Source organism: Anabrus simplex, chromosome 3 (genome assembly GCF_040414725.1).
Source record: "Anabrus simplex isolate iqAnaSimp1 chromosome 3, ASM4041472v1, whole genome shotgun sequence".
In the NCBI taxonomy this organism is placed as follows: Eukaryota; Metazoa; Arthropoda; class Insecta; order Orthoptera; family Tettigoniidae; genus Anabrus; species Anabrus simplex.
In genome coordinates, this window is record NC_090267.1 from 350,732,155 (window position 1) to 350,750,036 (window position 17,882).

Sequence of the window (17,882 nt, forward strand, 5' to 3'; positions counted from 1 at the left end):
TGATAATTATTTCATCACTTTTACAATCGGCTTTACGTCGCACCATCGCGACGTTGGGATAAAAAAAGACTTAGGAGTGGAACGGAAGCGATCGTGGCCTTAATTAAGGTACAGCCCCAGCATTTTCCTTGTGTGAAAATGGGAAACACCGGGCGAGTTGGCCGTGTGGTTAGTGGCGCGCAACTGTGAGTTTGCAACCGGGAGATAGTGGGTTCGAACCCCACTGTTGGCAGCCCTGAAGATGGTTTACCGTGGTTTCCCATTTTCACACCAGACAAATGCTGGGGTTGTACCTTAATTAAGGCCACAGCCGCTTCCTTCCCATTCCTAGACCTTCCCTATCCCATCGTTGCCATAAGACCAATCTGTCGGTGCGACGTAAAGCAACTAGCAAAAAATTGAGAAACAACGGAAAACCATCTTCAGGGCTGCCAACAGTGGGCTCGAACCCATTCCGGACGCAAGCTCACAGTTGCACACCCCTAACCGCACGGTCAACTCGCCCGGTGTCACACTTTTATCGACCTTGGGAAGAGACTAAGGGCGTCTGCACACGAGGCAACACGAAAGCAACAAATGCCATTAGGTGATGCTGGTGACACCGGTGGTCTGAGCAACAGGGCATCCGCATACAGGGCAATGTTTTAGACAGTCAACTCGAATTTTATCGGTGAGTAAAATTGTCTTGTTTTTACTAGTGGCATATGTTTGAATTATTTTTATGTTTTTCATTTTTCTCGTTCAAAGTAATTATTTATATAATTATATTTAGAAATACATTATACATCATTACATATATTCTTTTCTATCGTAAATGAATTTATCAAAGTAGATATTGAGAGAGAATGTGCGCAAATATTTTTCTCTTCCTAAAAATAAACATTATCAAAAACTATAATATGAACAATAAAATGTTTTTGATTCTTTATATCACTCTAAATCAGATGTTTATTCTACGTAGTCGACATGTTGAAACTTTCTTCGGTTCAGAGGGTCCCGGGTTCGATTCTCGACTGGGTCGGGGATTTTAACCTTCATTGGTTAATTCAAACGGCTCGGGGGCCGGATGTTTGTGCTGTCTCCAACATCCCAGCAACTATCCTCCACCACAATAATACCTATACATGGCAGATGCCGCTTACCCTCGTCGGAGGGTCTGCCTTAGAAGGGCTGCACCCGGCTAGAAATAGCCACACGACATTATTATTACCGGCAGATATACGTGAATTTTAACATACACGTATTTTCACTAAAATGGCTTGGCACTTTACAGTAGTAGAGTGGAGACGGAGCTCTGGCCTCTTCCAGCTGACGGTGAGCAGCCGACCAGATCGGCTCTTGGCCCCAAGAGGGTTAATATAATTGGGGCACATGCTTACTTCTAAACGAGTTAAGGTTTCTTCTGATACCAAATATTATAGTATGAGTTTTGGTAGGGTTTATGAACAAAATTATTTTTGGCATTGTCATAGAGTCGTCGTAAGTTAAAATTTACTCCCCTAATGGTTAGATGCATGTATCGCGAATAAGAGTAATAAAAAATCAAAGATCTAAGGTGATAACCTAAGTCTTCTGTTATTCTTCATTTTTTTTCATGGAACAAGGGATAAAGCAATGTAAAGGAAGAACAAAGAAATTTAAAGTGGGCAACTGGCTGTGAGGCTCTGTGTACCTGCAGAGTTTCATCTACGCAAATTGCATTGTGATAATTAACAGCAATCCTCGAAATATACAGCAGGCAGTAGCACAGTGGGCAAGTGCAATTGAAGAAGGAGGTATACCTCTAAGAGAATTCACAAATTATTAAGAGAGTTCAGAAAGCCAATGTCATTTATTACCAGCTAAATCAGATCCTAGTCAGCAAGAAAGAATTGTCACAGAAGACAAAGCTTCAGATATACACTGACTGACAGAGCAATTGCAACACCAAGGAGGAGTGGTTCGAAAGGGATGAAAGTTGGGGAAAAAACAGAGTCGGCACGGAAGAATAATTGATGTTTATTTCAAACCGATATGCAGGTTACACAATGCGCACGACATCGACTCAGTAGGATGTAGGACCACCGCGAGCGGCGATGCACGCAGAAACACGTCGAGGTACAGAGTCAATAAGAGTGCGGATGGTGTCCTGAGGGATGGTTCTCCATTCTCTGTCAACCATTTGCCACAGTTGGTCGTCCGTACGAGGCTGGGGCAGAGTTTGCAAACGGCGTCCAATGAGATCCCACACGTGTTCGATTGGTGAGAGATCCGGAGAGTACGCTGGCCACGGAAGCATCTGTACACCTCGTAGAGCCTGTTGGGAGATGCGAGCAGTGTGTGAGCGGCATTATCCTGCTGAAACAGAGCATTGGGCAGCCCCTGAAGGTACGGGAGTGCCACCGGCCGCAGCACATGCTGCACGTAGCGGTGGGCATTTAACGTGCCTTGAATACGCACTAGAGGTGACGTGGAATCATACGCAATAGCGCCCCAAACCATGATGCCGCGTTGTCTAGCGGTAGGGCGCTCCACAGTTACTGCCGGATTTGACCTTTCTCCACGCCGACGCCACACTCGTCTGCGGTGACTATCACTGATAGAACAGAAGCGTGACTCATCGGAGAACACGACGTTCCGCCATTCCCTCATCCAAGTCGCTCTAGCCGGGCACCATGCCAGGCGTGCACGTCTATGCTCTGGAGTCAATGTTAGTCTTCTGAGCGGACGCCGGGAGTGCAGGCCTCCTTCAACCAATCGACGGGAAATTGTTCTGGTCGATACTGGAACAGCCAGGGTGTCTTGCACATGCTGAAGAATGGCGGTTGACGTGGCGTGCGGGGCTGCCACCGCTTGGCGGTGGATGCGCCGATCCTCGCGTGCTGACGTCACTCGGGCTGCGCCTGGACCCCTCGCACGTGCCACATGTCCCTGCGCCAACCATCTTCGCCACAGGCGCTGCACCGTGGACACATCCCTATGGGTATCGGCTGCGATTTGACGAAGCGACCAACCTGCCCTTCTCAGCCCGATCACCATACCCCTCGTAAAGTCGTCTGTCTGCTGGAAATGCCTCCGTTGACGGCGGCCTGGCATTGTTAGCTATACACGTGTCCTGTGGCACACGACAACACGTTCTACAATGACTGTCGGCTGAGAAATCACGGTACGAAGTGGGCCATTCGCCAACGCCGTGCCCCATTTTACGTTCGCTACGTGCGCAGCACAGCGGCGCATTTCACATCATGAGCATACCTCAGTGACGTCAGTCTACCCTGCAATTGGCATAAAGTTCTGACCACTCCTTCTTGGTGTTGCATTTGCTCTGTCAGTCACTGTATAAGAGTGTGTTTCTCTCCGCTTCATTGTATAGCTCAGAGACTAGGTATAGAGGAAAGAAGCAGGACAGCAGAGTAACAAGCTCAGAAATGAAATACCTTCTTCGAATTGTTAACAAGCCTGGGAGAGAGGGAATACGGAACAAAGCTGTAAGAGAAGAGCTTGGGACGACATCTGTAGTGGATTATATTGTCAAGAAGTCACTCAAATGGTTTAGTCACCTTGTCGGTGTGGATGCTGCGAGGAAATCATAACAAGTGTTTGAGGCTAGACGTGACGGAACAAGAAGAAATGGACGTCCACGGATGAATTGGGATCAGATGGTCAGTAAAATTGCGAAGTATCGAGGAAAAGACCCAAATGATTTGATATTCAAGGTAAATATAAAAATTTCAACTTTATCCCGCAATGAATTTGTTACATTTTTATTTTTATTCATCCGCATACAAACCAGATCTAGTGGCAGGTAAAAACTGGCGATACCAACGTCAGAAAATCCCAGGCGGCAGACTCATTTCCAGTCACCATGGTGGGAATGTATATGACATGACATACGTTTTTATCCATCAAGTTAAAATGCCTGTGGCATCTTCCTGGGCAAAATATTCGAGTGACAGCGATTCTCTACAGATGTTGGAAAAGAAAGAAATACACATACAGTGTATCAATACGCACGTTGATTTTTCTTGATGGACGCAGTATTTTTTCGTTTGTCTTTTGGAACAAGGCAATGTGGATGCTGATAGGGTGCGAGTGGTGCTGAGTAATAATGTTCGGAGCACAACTAGTGTGTCTGAGTGCTATGCAAACAGTTGCTTAGAAAGCCAGTTGTACTGCAATAGTACTTTCTGGCCCAGTAGGAAAGCGAAGGCAAACTGCCTCACTCCTCATCTTACCTAAAACTCCTCATAATGGAGCCGCCTTCAGTTTTTGCGGTTTCCGGTTTCCATATCATCGCTTAACATTCAGTGGTGCATTCTGAGTATTTTCCGGGCTGATAACCAAACATACAGACATCTTACATTGTATCAGAAAGTTAAAACCATAAAATCGTTTGTATACTTTGATAAAATAAGAGCACTTTTAAAATTGTATCCTCTTTATCCTTTGTTTCTAATCTTAACTCCCCCGCAGCTTACATTAACTCCTCGGATCCAGGATCCTTTCCTCCCTGTAAGCGTCCAGTTCAAAACTTATTTTGGTAGCCTCTCAGAATCCATTCTTTGGGCACGACCATATCACTACAATTGTTTCTGTTCAATGAACTTCTGATAGATCTATTTTTCCTAATAATGTCATATCTAATTCTGTCGCAACTTTTCTGGGATAAGAAGTGACATCCGATATTTAAGATCATATGCCATAATGGGTTATTAGGTAAGGACGTAATAACAGTTCTTTCGGTGTAATATGCCATATGGCATTCCTTGCCTTATCGGGTGGCTCATGCCACTTGCGTCTAGATTGACAAGCTAATTCTCTCTATCTCTGCTGTTTGTTTTCCGTCCCAGTAGGTGCTCTAACGGTTGATACAACCTTAAAATATCTTAGTTCTTTTGTGGTTAACGAGAATGGGGTCTTAGTTTTTCAGTGTGGAAATATTAAACTCATGTATGATGGAGGCAAATATCAATGAATGTCTGACTCATAATTTCCTCTTTGACCATTTTCAATTTGGTTTTGGACATAGAACCGCGACAACTTTACTGTGCGTTACAAATAATATTAGACATGCAATGGACCAACGATATGTAACCATACCGACACTACTAGACCTAAGCGGCGCCTCTGACACAGCTCGCTCTGAGTTACCAGTGCACAAACTTAATTCATTTAGCTCCTGCCTCACTGACCGCCGACGCCGAATATCAGTGGGAACAATGTACTCTGAATGGCATAACAAGTCGGCAAGTGTCCCGCACGCTTCGGTTTTGGTCCCATTATTATTTGTTATTAGCGCAATGAAATATAGCAGGTACCACATCTATGGTGATGATGATGATGATCTTAGATCTTAGATTTATTAATACTCATATCCACGAGACATAGGCCCTACGTGTAGTCATTGGCATTGGGGGAGTAAATTTTAACTTACGACGACTCTATGACCATGCCAAAAATAACAGTTTGTTCATAAATCCTAACAAAACTCATACTATACTATTTGGTATCAGAAGAAACCTTAACTCGTTAAGAAGTGGACATGCACCCCAATTTTATTAAATCATATTGTTGTGTCTTATTGTACGTCTAAATACAACTTAAAAGCTATTCAATTTGTCGAACACACAGCTTAAATATTATACTACTACATACTTGTAAAAAAATAAGTGCTTTCGAGATTCATGTAAGTTCTTTTGTATACAAGTACGAATGTTCCGAACTGCAACGACATCACTATAATTAAAATCTCCATGTTCAACATAATATACGAGAGTTTGAACACTTTCCAATGCTGAAGCATGTCGCACAAAATCCACATGTTGTTCCTTCTTCATTGTGTTCTGAATTCAAGCGTACCAAATTACTTTTCATCAAACTTTAATTACCTATCCTACCATAACTACGATACACGATCTGGCTCCTTTTTAACGACTGTATATCTCTCAGGCATTCCTGGACTTACAACCGCTCCTTCGTCACTGCCGATAGGTTGCAAAATATGCTCGCTGCCAACATTACAGATTTGCGATCTCGTAGAACATTTAACATGGATTGCTGAAATCACTTGCTAAATACTTTCAGCTGACTTGATCGATGAGTGAAATGTGAATTAGCATATTTTACTAAAAATTACAAATGTATTTGCTAATTATAGGTTCTTGCTTCATTTTCTTCTTTCATTGTTATTATTGTTAGTTTTATAATAATTGAATCGGTGAGACGAAGAAGGGAAAGAATCCACTTTAAAAAAAAGAAAGTGAGCTGAAAGAGCCATGTTGTTCTTCTTTTTAAAAACGGATCTATTGAGCGGAAAAAAGGAAAAAAAATCCACCCATCGTCAAGCCCCAGTAACCCGGTAAACATCTCACGAGCATTGCCCATCACTACCCTGTTCAAAGAAGCAGCAAACTTTAACATTTTAGATTACACGTTCAACTGATACGTAACGGTAGTTGCATATGCAGCAAGGCGCATCTTGCCCCCTATCGAGTTCGAATAATGCCTGTGACACGATGCTCGTCATACAATGCGAGGACAACGTTCTCGAGATCTCTCGAAATTTCTCGCGAGAAACAGTGCCTGCGCTAGTCTCGAGAAATCTCGAGACCCCGTCTCAGACTGGCTATCAGTGGCCGATGACCTTCGATGTTAGGCCCCTTTAAACAAAAAGTATCATCATCAGCAACAAGACTGCCCATCACTAGCTACCACTAGTTGGACTGCAGATGATGACAGTAAGTACTAAAAAACTCTCCAAAGGCTAAAAGGTGAAGAATTGATGTCTTTTCTGAAATTTAAATATGTTTCTATAACTTATATAATCCATTGTTTGTGTTTTAATGCAAGAAAGTCTCGTAATTAACAGTGAAAATGTTGTTTGTGTATTATCATTACTATTTTACTCAGCTGAGACCAAGAATGGAAGGATTCCACCAACTCTGAAAACATATCGGAGCCGAAATAAAGATTTGGAAAACAAACCACCAGTGGAATATGCTATTGTGGTGATAATGAATAAGTTCGTAATTGTTTCTTCATCCAACTTTTAGTTTGGTTGCTATGAAGGTTTCTTTATTTATTTCTCAAAAGTAGAATCAATTGGAATTTTTCCCTCCTTGGTCTCACCGGTTCAGTTGCTATCTTCACTTATACTGTCACGTTGTCCATTCTGTTAATATTATTTCTGTTATTGCTATCTCCATATTTGCAATTAGTACTACTAAATTGTTTACTTTTTCGTAGCTTGTTGTAATTTCCATACTATAATTTTTAGCGTCTTGAGTTCTAATTTCGCCACGAATGAAGACGAATTATTTACTAATTATTTCGTTCATTTTCATGCCCCTAAGCACGCCTGTTGGCCGTGATCGTTAAGTCTACACGGTCTGACGCCATGGTTAGCCGTTTCGAGTCCCGTTGCTGGAATCAGTTTCCATCATCTAAATGCTGGCCGGTAGGAGAGGAGAGGTGGTGGTTTTTCAATTTCTGATCACTAGTTTGCGTACCGTACCAAAAGCCTGGGTTCGCTTCCAGACCTCTCCACAATGCTCTTACGGACGAGGGCATTGACGCTATTGATAGCGATTCGTTCGTCGGATGGAAATTTTAAAGGTTGAATAGACACCTGGTATTATTCGGAAAGAGCAGGCTACGAGTCGACACCCTATTTCACAAAGTCTCTATGGAAATGAACAATAGTTCTTGGTCGCCATGTCCCGAATCATGCATACTCAAATAAGAATTGTGAAGAATATGTGCGTCTGATGTTAACAGGTATCGGATTATTTCTATCTTTTTCTGTTGAAGGCTGGCAACCCTCATAGATAAGTGTACCCTGAATACAGGCCCACAGAAAGTTGCTTCTGTATTCTTCTTGTACCAGTCCCTTAGGTTAAGTCAGGTTCGTCGGCAGGTCCCAGATTCCCTTCTATTTTCCCTTTCATCAAATGCTGTTGATCCTGTACATTTTGTGAATAATAATAATAATAATAATAATAATAATAATAATAATAATAATAATAATAAATATTTTGTGTGACTATTTCTAACTGTCGAAGTTGTCTGTAAATAGTTACGCGTAATTTTAATAAGTAGGCCTCATGGACCGGTAGAGCGTCGTTTAATAAAATGTATGCTGCTACCCAACACAGATAGATCAGTCTTCTATACCTTCTACAGTTACGAAGGACATGGTCTCCATTTCCCGTCAGAAACACGAATTATTTAGAAGGACACTTCTAGAGAGGCACATAGCCCGGTTGTTCGCTAACTGAACTAAAAATGAGTACCAGGTTAATTCCTGGGGGCAAAGGCAGGTTGGCTTCTTTGCTCGCACCTTGTGCCGAGGTTACGGGTGGTGGAAGCCTTCACACTTCACTCCTCCATGGGCCTTTCAAGGTTTTTTTTTTTTTTGCTAGGGGCTTTACGTCGTACCGACACAGATAGGTCTTACGGCGACGATGGGATGGGAAAGGCCTAGGAGTTGGAAGGAAGCGGCCGTGGCCTTAATTAAGGTACAGCCCACCATTTGCCTGGTGTGAAAATGGGAAACCACGGAAAACCATCTTCAGGGCTGCCGATAGTGGGATTCGAACCTACTATCTCCCGGATGCATGCTCACAGCCGCGCGCCTCTACGCGCGCGGTCAACTCGCCCGGTCTTTCAAGGTCTGTACGGACGTGGCTTCCTTCTTAAAACTACAAACATCTCTACCACTGTGTCTTCTGTTGTCACTGCTTTCCTCATTATACAGTACCAGATCTGCGCTTTTTAAATGGAAGAGACCTATGCAAAAAACTGGGATATTAAGTACAATCATGGTGAGATCTGTCTCGCATGACAACATCCTACTCACAGCTTCATTGATACAAGTGCCAAGTTTAAGAGTTGAGTGAGATCAGAGTGTTAGTTGTATCCGCCAGGGCTGTCGTGGATCAAGATTCGTGTGCGGGAGGGGTACGGGCGGTCGCGTAGCAACCCTCAAGTCTCCATGGCTCTGCGCGGCGGCGCACACGACGACACAGCAAATAGAGGCGCTTCAGTGAAGCGTTGGTCAGTGTACGAGTGGGGAGTGATACTGACCGACCAGGCGAACGTCTGTGCGCTGCCACCGCCGACGCTGTTGCGTCCACCTTCGAGTTCACCACCACTGCTGTAAATCAGGAGCTCATCAACAGGTTCTACCACGTGACGGGTGTATCGACCGCGCTCCGAGCTCATCGTGAACGTAGAAAGAACTCCAAGCTCGCGGGTGGGACGGGGGCGGAATCGAACGATTCAATAACACTTATATCAACTGAATTGTTTGTTTAAAGCTTTAATGGTATACTAAAATGCCTAATCGATATGGTTACAGTTTCATCTGCCATTGATTTTAAACAAACTTCAAGTCCTTGAAGTAATACACCGATAACTGTTAATTCTAATTTGCGATTCTTAAACGAAGTATTGCAGCATCCAGATGGATTATAGGGATTTGTTATTGCTGATTGAGACAACGAATTCTCGCCTGTTTTTAGATAAGTGTATTTGAAAGTCAATCCTTTGAGGTTGGTCAAGAAGATACAGCAGGAAGGAGTCGACTGGTTTACTGTGTTGAAACTTTTCGCCATAAATTAGCTTTCCTCAATTGGTGCGCCTTAATCTTACTTCAAAATAAACCGTTTACATTTTTCTTCATTTAGTGAGTCACTTCTGACACACTATCTCTGTAATGTTTGCTTTCCTTTTCCTGAAGATATAAAAAAGCGAGTGCACGGAAGTGAGGTTTCCAGGAACTCTGCTGTGACTTCGAATGCAGTTGAGAATGTATTGCAGTAAGTTATAAGTTGCGTGTCAAGGAATATATACAGTGGGGTAGGAAATCGCTTTCTGTAGAGTATATACACAGTATAATAATAACCAGTGTTGTAATTTCCATCTGTCAGTGACTGAGACGTTTATATCATGCTAAGCAGTGCTGCCGCCCTGTAAAATTCTATTTCTGAGTGGCCAAGTGCAGTAGCAAGTTGGACGCAATGTGAGACGCAAAAGATGTTGTGGGATATGAGCGCCTACAGCAACTCAAGAGATGGACTGCGCCTCCGCCTCAGCGATCCCACTCCTGGGAACCATGCTCCTGCTTCCCTTGTGTCCGAAGACAGCGAAGAGGAACCGTCTGACACAAACCGCGCTAGTGGTGGAGGAGTCGGCAGCGGCAGTTTGACTCACCTCAACAATCGTCCTTTGCCGGTGAGTCTGTATCCATTACCGCAGTATGCCTAACGCCTCCTGAACGACCAAAATACAAGTTACTGTGCAATCTCGTTTGTCCGAACTGGATGTGAAAGCGGATAAACGAAATTATGGACCAGGTTATTATTATTATTATTATTATTATTATTATTATTATTATTATTATTATTATTATTATTATTCCATTTTTATGTAAGACTAAACCAGATCACTGATGGGTGATCTTCGAGTTTTAATGTATTTTATCGAGTAAGCACCTTAAGTTACATGTTGACGTCGAATTGACTTTCTTCCCCTCTTTAAATATGCAGCTACTCCCACTATGTTTGAACCCGCGATGTTGGAATCCAGAGACGGACACATCACCACTGATCGATGGAGGGAGCTCGGAGGAGTAAATTATTCCACTATCTGCAGCCTCGGCGCTGGGTGGGATAGAATCATTATCTGTATGCCTGGCCAGCTTTGTCCCCAGGAATTAACTATGTAGTCATTGATGTAGTACAGTATACCACAGGGCCATGTCCATCCAAAGAAGTTGAAATTTCGTTTCTTAGTTTTACGACTTCTGGAGGGGAATTGTACTCGCGTCCTTGCGGGTGAACCGAACGTCGGTTCCGCCTCAGCCAGACAATCCCTAAAATACTGTATATGTGCTGTACTGTGCATTAAATAAAACAGAGAATTTGAGATTATTACAACTTCTGTTACATGCTGCCGAACAAAACTTCGCAGTAGTTATTGTTATATTCCGTCAATGATACGCTAACTAAATGAGCTTTTAGTTGGAATAATTGATTGATTATCTGCACAAATAAAATTGTAACGATCATGTGTCTGCACATTGACTATTTTGGTGACAGTTTTATTCAGTTATCCTTTTCAGATGTTATAATGACCATCTGCGTATGTTTTTAGCTTTCGTGTTTGTTTGTCTGAGTTCTTTTAGCTGGGAAACTACTCTATATATTTCTACCAAACTCTGTACTTGGGTAGGTATTAGGGTCAATATTATTTCTAAATCCAGGATTGGTTTGGGGGTTTATAGGAAGTCGAAACAGTGGTTTTACCCCCCCCCCACAAAATGTACATGACCAACCTTAATGGAAAACCACCTGCCTTAATGAAAATACATTTCTATAAATGGTTTTCTCATATACACCTTTTCGATAGGAGGATGACAAGGGGTTCATCATTATTGGACTGTTTTAGAGGCTGTCATGTGATTTCAACCATTTTATTCTTTTGGATAGAATAGATAATAAGAGAGGTTATTGTCAGCGATTGGTGCCATGAGTCTTCAGGCACACTGTCACTCCCGGTCTCAGATTAACAACAATATGTCACCGAGAAATAGGGAGAATTATGCAGAACTTCGCACCAGGAACTGTATCGTTCAATAAACTCTGTGATCTACGCCATTCTGTCTCCTCTTTGTTCAGCTTTGTCGTACTTCACATTATGCCACGTGTTTTCGTAGAAGAATGTAAGTTTATAATGCCGTATTAAGCGTTTGAATAATTAATTAATTAATTAATGAACAGCTCCAGCATTTGTCTAGCGTGAAAATGGGACCCCATGGAAAACCATCCCCAGAACTGCCGACAGTGGGGTTCGAATCCACTGTCTCCAGAATGCAAGCTGATAGCTACGTGACCCAAGTCGCACAGCTACTTGCTCGGTGCATTCCTTGTATAATTACCCTTTTGGCAATATTGAAACTTTAAAATATCACTCTATTCACATTGCAACATTTTTTAACAGGTCATGGCTGAGGTAAATAGAGACCTTCACGCCCCTTGAGGTTTGTTGATCGTAATACAAAATGCCAAGTGAATTTGAAATTGATGCCCCTTGAAAGAAAATGGAAGTGTTTTACCGAATGTTGTTAAGTCAATTCCAGTCCAGTTTTATCTCCACTTATTATTTTAATATCTAAACAAGATTCGTACATACTTATTACAATTAGGCCCTAATCCTGTTCCATTTGGGAGCCGTTGGGAAAGGATCAGATTTCTAAGGAGCTCCAATTTTTAGAATAAACACATATTGAGGCAAGCCATTAAATTCAAGGAATTCAAGAATTATGTAGGAAATTGAAGTAGCTAGCTTTCATCTTCATCATTAATTTGCTGATGCTAGTGTATGGTTTTGAACTACCGGCGACTTGAATGACAACTTTTGAGAAAATGACAGCTTTTCGCAGAAATGAACGTCTTGCTGTATATTTCAATCACGATATCATCGTGTGCTAAAATTCTGGCTGGTAGTTCCATGTCACTTGATTCGTTACCATCTACAGAGGGGTAGTCGGCGTTACCGATTTTTTGCAAAGTATCAGGGAATTCGAATTTTTTTTGTGACTTAGAGCGCATATTTTTATGTAAGCGGCGTATTTTGAAGAAGGGTCAAAGAGCAGGGAATTTAATATAATTAAAAATAAATAATTGTTTGGCGATGAGTATGTCGCAAAAGAGGCAAAACCTTTAAGGAATCTACCTCAAGAACAATGATTTTTCCACCAGAAGGAATGTAATGTCGTTACTTATGACGCATTTTGGAAGACGATTCACACACATTAATGAATGGGTACTTGCCATTGGGGCTTTATCCCGTATTGAGCCGTACTAATCAAATATCGTCAGCTGCTTTGGAATTTATTTTTAATCCAGACAGCAAACTTTCATTAAAAGTTTGAGGAATTTCGAATGTAACGTGCACTGTTCAGCCACTGGGCAGTAAAGCAGCGACTATTCCCGTCAACGTTATTGATATAACATGAAGCCCTAAATTGAAGCACTCTTGTATTATATATCCTAAATATTTTGTGTAGCCTCCGTGGCTCAAGCGCCAGCGCGCCGGCCTCTCACCGCTGGGTTCCGTGGTTCAAATCCCGGTCACTCCATGTCAGATTTGTGCTGGACAAAGCGGAGGCGGGACAGGATTTTTCTCCGGGTACTCCGGTTTTCTCTGTCATATTCCATTCCAATAACATTCTCCAATATCATTTCATATCATCTGCCATTCATTAATCATTGCCACAGACGAGTGCGACAGGCTTCGGCAGTCGGCACAATTCGAATACTCGCCCCTGGATGTGGGCTTCATTCATTCTATTCCTGACCCGGTCGAATGACTAAATATTTCTCTAGTACCCCCGGGGCCATCGACGAAAAATGCATTCTTGAAAGTTGTGCTGTTTTATTAGAGTACGTCAATGATTTTATTAATAATTGGAAGTTGTTCCTGGTTTGTTATGAGTACCATGTCGCTCAAATCAAAATTGACAATTAGCACACGGAAAATCGATTCACGTCGCTAACTACCGGAAGTTCAGTCTCAGTGTTAAAATTTCTCCGAAATCACTCAAGCTAACACGTATAGAGAGAGACGACATGGTGAAGGAAACGTCTACATTTATTCGAAATCACTTCAACTACAGAAGAGACAGTAACATTGCGCTAGAAAGCTGCTTCTTGACAAAGCGACTTGCTACTGGCTACTGGAAGAAAGACGTCTAAATGGGCATTCGTGATTACCACTTTCCATCTCCTCTATCGTACCACATGCTTCAGCGCTCTCACGGTTCAGCCGGCTTTGAAGTACTAGCGAGCGCTTTGGCCAATCAGAACGCTACATTTTTCCTTCATCATTTCAAAATATACAGTGGTAAATGTTTACGCTGTAAAGACACTCTGCAAATCAACAAGCCAATGGCTTCCTTAAGAATACTTTACGATATCAACTGTTCAGCCGTTCTATCAAACTCCCTATAACAAAAATCAGCCTATTTAAAAATATAGATTCCGAAATATACTTTAAAAAACATGTCCAATACTGAAATGATATAAGAAATATGTGATAATTAAGCTATAATATGTAAAACGCTCTAGAGTGTATTTTAGTTACTGTTTTAAAAATCAACTTTGAACTCTTTCAATAATAATAATAATAATAATAATAATAATAATGAATAAACTTGAAAATAATTATTTTAGTATTGTGAAGTGGACTGTATTGCCATGAGGCTGGTTCTCTCAACGGTAAACTTGATTAACTATATTATCATTGTCATGTGAACAATCAATATATGCTGTATAGGTAGTTAATACATTGGTGCAGGATTAAGCTGCCACTAACACTCAAGTACACGTAACATCTACGTCCATTATGTCCAGAGGTACCTACAAAAAACATCGCTGCCAGGGAACATACAGAGGGCATCTTGTAGCGCCAGAGAGAAGAGCATCACACGAAAGGGAAGTGGTGCTACCTACAGGCTACTGACATATATACATTACTCTAATGTTATACAAATAATAATAACAACAATAATAATAATAATAATAATAATAATAATAATAATAATAATAATAATAATAATAATAATAATAATGTATGGCCTCATCTACTGTGGTGCAGACATTCTAGCAACGAAAGCTGAATCCTACCGGAACGGATACTATGGCTGATTTAATTTATTTTGTCGGGTTATACTGGGTGCGCCACCAGAGGTCGTAAACATGCCAGCAACAATGACATGGAGTGCTATGGGCTTGGGACCGGTATTCTGATAGTCTAGATCAGTGGTATTCGAACTTTTTGGCTGGCGTACCCCAAAATCCAATAGTTTTACCTTCGTACCTCCGAAGTACGAGTATATTGCGATTTGAACATAAATAATAAATGATTGTTGCTGGATGACAAATAATATTAACTGTAATGATGATGATGACGATGATCGTCATCATTTTCTTTTTCTTCCCTTTTTCCCACATTTGTGGGGTCGCGGGTGCGGACTGTGGCTTACATATGGATTTGGCCCTGTTTTACGGCTGATGCCCTTCCTGACGCCAACCCTAACGGAGGGATGTACTCATATTGCGTGTTTCTCTGGTGGTTGGCAGTGTAGTATGTTGTGTGAATATGAAGAGGAAAGTATTGGGACAAACACAAACAGCCAGTCCCCGAGTCAGAAGAATTAATCGGATGCGATTAAAATCCCGACCCGGCCGGAAATCGAACCCGGGACCCTCTGAATTGAAGGCCTCAACGCTGACCATTCAGCCAAGCAATCGGAAATCATCATCACCACCTTACAAAACTTATCCCGCTTGGTCAGCGTCCCTGCACGGACTGAGACATGAAAGAGTTGTAGCCGGGAATTTAAGGTCGCATGCCCTTCCTGACACCACGGGATTTTCGGATTTTGAACTGATAAACCCACCTCAGCAGTACCAGGAATCAAATCACGGTCGTCAGGATGATAGGCAAGCAGCTAAGCCGTTACACCGCCCTGTTCCCCAACAATAACAATGGGATTCGAACCCACTATCTTCCGGATGCAAGCTCACAGCCGCGCGCCCCTGACCGCACGTCCAACTCGCCTGGTAACGAACCTTTTACTTAGGCGAGTGTTATAGGAAGAGGCGTGAATAAGTGCTGTACAAAATCAATCAATCAATCAATCAATCAATCAATCAATCAATCAATCAACACTGGCCTACATTTAGGGTTGTTGGCCAGGATTGCAAATTTCCTATCAATATTGTTTACCAAGTCTTTTCTTAAATGATTCCAAAGCACTTGGAAATGTGTCGAACATCTCCTTTGGTAAATTATTCCAATCTCAAATTCCTCTTCCTATAAACGAATATTTGCCCAAATGTTGTCCTCTTGAACCCCAACTGTATCTTCATGTCTTTCCTACTTTCAAAAAGTCCAATCAAACGTATTCCTTTACTCATGTATTTTCACGCCACTCTCTACTGACAGGAGCCTCCGTGGCTCAGACGGCAGTGCGTCGGCCCCTCACCGCTGGATACCGGGGTTCAAATCCCGGTCACTCCATGTGAGATTTGTGCTGGACAAAGCGGAGGCGGGACAGGTTTTTCTCCGGGTACTCCGGTTTTCCCTGTCATCCTTCATTCCAGCAACACTCTCCATTCGCATTTCATACCATCTATCAGTCATTAATGAATCACTTTGGGAGTGGCGACCCCATCGTACTAACAGCCTATATTTGCTTCATTCATTACATCCCTGACCCGGTCATTGACTGGAAAACAGGTTGTAGGCTTTCATTCTCTACTGACAGCTCAGTGGAAATGAAAACAACATTTGAAACGTATTTGTAATGGACATTTATTGCTACTGTGTTGCTAAACGCGTGAGGCTTGATGAGCAGCCCATGTCTCAGCATCCGTGGTGCTGTTGCCGGACAAAGTCGCTCAGACAGTAAGAGCACTGGCTTTTTGAGCTCAAATTGGCTTGTTCGATTCCGACTCAATCCGGTGGTACTTACAGGTGCTACTGTATAGTAAATCAGCCTTTAGATTTGCCGACCTGTAAAAGAACACCTGTGGAAAAAATGCGCCACAATAGCGTCGCCGAAGGCTTTAAAATAAAATGATTATTATGAAGTATTCAAGATCTCTTTAGTCCTTTTCATTCGTAAAATTACTAGCGTTTCGCCCCGTATGGCAGCCGGCTCGTCAGTTGGATTGGCACACCTTTCCAAGATGCTGGCGGCCAGTGCGCCCTTGAGACGTCACTGCAAGCCTCTTATGTAGGACAATGCAGTGACGGTACACTAGGGGAGATATCTACATGCACTTGTATAATTGCCTGCCTCTTGCTTTAATATCAATTATTAAATTCCCAGAAGGGTAATACGTTTTCGAACCGGGCGAGTTGGCCGTGCAGTCAGGGGCACGCGGCTGTGAGCTTGCATCCAGGAGATAGTGGGTTCGAATCCCACTGTCGGCGGTCCTGAAGGTGGTTATCCGTGGTTTCCCATTTTAAAACCAGGCAAATGCTGGGGCTGTACCTTAATTAAGGCCACGGCCGCTTCCTTCCAACTCCTAGGCCTTTCCTATTCCATCGTCGCCATAAGACCTATCTGTGTCGGTGCGACGTAAAGCAACCAGCAAAAAAAATACATTTCGATTATTTTCATATTATCTTTACTGCCGACTGTTTGAGGTGTCCGAGGTCAATATTATAAGGTACCATTTAAAGTAGCCGCCTAGGAGCAGGTTTTAAGGTGCATTTGGTTTCAAAATCACTCAGAAAACCAAAAACAGTGGCTTAACATTTTCTCACTTACTATTAATTGTCCCTAACATATATAGACCATTTGTAACACATTTGTTCATTTTTTTAAATGTACAGCAGAAATGTTTGTTGTCATCAGTCCTTCAACTCATCTAATGCGGTTCTCCAAACCATTCTACCTTACTCTATCCCATTTCACTCTTCAAATTTATCTACAAACTAACCTTCCCACAAGAAACCTCCAGATTCAACCTGCCACTCGCTTGGTTGGAGCCAGGGCAGTTCATCTCAACACAAGTTTGGTAAAAACTCATGTATGTCACTCCCCGACCTTCTGGGGAACTACCGTGAATATTAAAGTATTGCGCGGTTGTCCTTATTTGATGCAATTCTCCAAATCATCCTATCCTGGAGCTGTTTTTCAATCGCTATACATCTATCACATCGTACTTTTTTGCCACATGTCATACTGATTCCTTAGTCTTCCTCGGCTTCGTTATCGCAGACGCCTCCCCCCAAAGATACATGAACAAGTCCTGTATGTCTCAGAACGTAACCAACCAACCAACCAACCAACCAACCAACCCCTTCGAGTCAAATATTTCCAAATT

At 42.3% G+C, this 17,882-nt stretch overlaps 1 protein-coding gene across 1 annotated transcript in view; it reads left to right on the plus strand.

Annotated features, from left to right (window-relative positions):
• The first annotated feature begins 10,093 nt into the window (after positions 1-10,093).
• LOC136866364 (rho guanine nucleotide exchange factor 17) overlaps positions 10,094-17,882 on the plus strand; it is a 603,351-nt gene continuing 595,562 nt past the window's right edge. The window contains exon 1 of the mRNA XM_067143238.2: positions 10,094-10,212. The gene's annotated coding sequence lies outside the window, so the exon portion shown is untranslated. The remainder of the gene's footprint in view (positions 10,213-17,882) is intronic.